The sequence below is a fragment of the Elephantulus edwardii genome, unplaced genomic scaffold (assembly GCF_000299155.1).
Source record: "Elephantulus edwardii isolate Elephantulus edwardi_28Jun2011 unplaced genomic scaffold, EleEdw1.0 scaffold01685, whole genome shotgun sequence".
Lineage (NCBI taxonomy): Eukaryota > Metazoa > Chordata > Mammalia > Macroscelidea > Macroscelididae > Elephantulus > Elephantulus edwardii.
The window spans coordinates 7,404-9,413 of record NW_006401435.1 but is presented as its reverse complement, the minus strand read 5'-3'; the positions used below and the strand labels follow the sequence as shown (position 1 = coordinate 9,413).

At 40.1% G+C, this 2,010-nt stretch overlaps 1 pseudogene; it reads right to left on the bottom strand.

The window, feature by feature from the left end:
- Positions 1–1,319: 1,319 nt before the first annotated feature.
- Positions 1,320–1,730, bottom strand: LOC102845712 (annotated as a pseudogene).
- Positions 1,731–2,010: the final 280 nt, after the last annotated feature.

Below are 2,010 nucleotides of genomic sequence, written 5' to 3'. Positions count from 1 at the left end.
GAGTAGGTGTGTAGGAGACAATGAGGCTGGCACAAGATAGGGCAGGGTTTAGGGCTCTTGTACATGGGTCGCTATGAGTTGCAAGTGACTCGGCAGCACATAACAACAACAACAGTGCCAAGGGTGTTGATTGTGGATCCACCAAGATGAAACTGTCAACAACTTCAATCTTTTTTTCCTTCTATTATGGTGCTGCCTATTGGATTTGTGGTGAGGATTTTTGTATTTTTTATGTTAAGGTCCTATCCACATGGAAGGCTGCAGTCCTTGATCTTCAGCAGCAAATACTTAAGTCCTTCTCAGTTTCAGAAAGCATGGTTGTGTCATCTATATAATGCAGATCGTTGATGAGTCTTCCTTCGATCCTGATTCTACATTCTTCATAAAGTCCAGCCTCTTGAATGATCTGCTCGGCATATAGATTGAAAGGTATACATTCCTGACACACTCCTTTCTTGAGTTTGAACTATAAAGTGTTCCTAGCTCTGTTTGAACAAGTGCTTGGTCTAGGTATAGGTTTCACATGACCACAATCAAGTGTTCTGGGATTTCCATTCTTCTCAATGTTAGACACAATTTGTCGTGATCAACACAGTCAAATACCTTTGCATAGTAGATAAAACACAAAAATCTGCTTCCAGCCAAGAGCCATCTGACATTAGCAATGATATCCCTAGTGGCATAGCTTCTTCTAAACCCAATGTGTGTTTCTAGAAATTCTCTGTTAATGTTTTCGTTATTTTGGATAATCTTCAGTAAGATTTTTGCTTGCATGTGATATTAGTGATATAGTTTGATAATTTCCACATTCTGTAGGATCATCTTTTTTTAGTGTTTGTTTGCTCAAAGTTTGTATACCTTGTGTTTCACACCACTCTTCATTCATATTGTGTTCCATCACCTTTTTCTGGAATGGGAATAAACATGGATCTCTCCCAGTCAGCTGGCCTAGTTGCTGTCCTTCAGATTTCTTAGCACAAACTTAACAAGCACATCCAGGGCTGCAACAATTGAAATATGCCAATTGGTGTTCCATCAATTCCTGGATTTGCTTTTTGATTTTGTTTTTGTTTTTTGCTAATTCTTTCAGAGCAACTTGAACTTCTTCCTTTATTATCTTTGGCCCGTAATCATATGCGTCTTCCTAAAATGGTTCTGTGTCAACCAATTCTTTTTTTTTTTTTTTTAGTTTTAACTTTATTTTTTATTTTCCATCACCCAATGCCATGAACCCCACAAATGATTCTTAGACTAATAACACATGCAGCAGTCAGACACTAGGATTTTGGGAGGTATTTTTAATGACTGAAATAGAAGATTTAAAACCTCAGCTTCTGGAAGAACCACTTGTTTTTGCCTGTCTTGTACCTCTCCTCAAACTTGATCTTGGCTTCCCGCCTTGCCTTGTGTTTAAGAGCAGGGTCTCTGAAGACATCCTTGTTAACAACGGTTTTGTCCAAGGGGATAACCACAGAGTACCTTGTGGGCATGAGGTGATTGTAGTTATAAACTTTCACAAAGGACTTGATCTTTGACCTCCTGGCAATTTTTTTCTTGCCCATGGCAGCTGTCACTTTTCGGGGATAGCGGTCAATTCCAGCTACCAGAGCATGGCTGTAGGGGCGGTCGGAGGTGCCATCATCAATGTTCTTGACGATGACAGCTTTGCGTCCAGAGTAACGTCCGGCCAGGACCAGCACCACCTTCCCTGGTTTCATGAACTTGCCCATTTCGACAGCTGCCAGCCAGACCGACCAACCAATTCTTTTTGATACATTGACTCCAGGGATTCATTCCATCTTCTTCTGATGCTTCCTGGATCATTTTGTCCATAGTACCTTTCAATGTTGTAACACAAAGCTTGAGTTTGTCCCTCGGTTCCTTCAGTTTCAAAAATGCCAAGTGAGTTCTTCCCTTTTGATTTTCTGACTCCAGCTTTTTGCATATTTTGTTATAATTCTTTGCTTTGTCTTCACAACTGCCTTTGAAATTTTCTGTTCAACTCTTTAA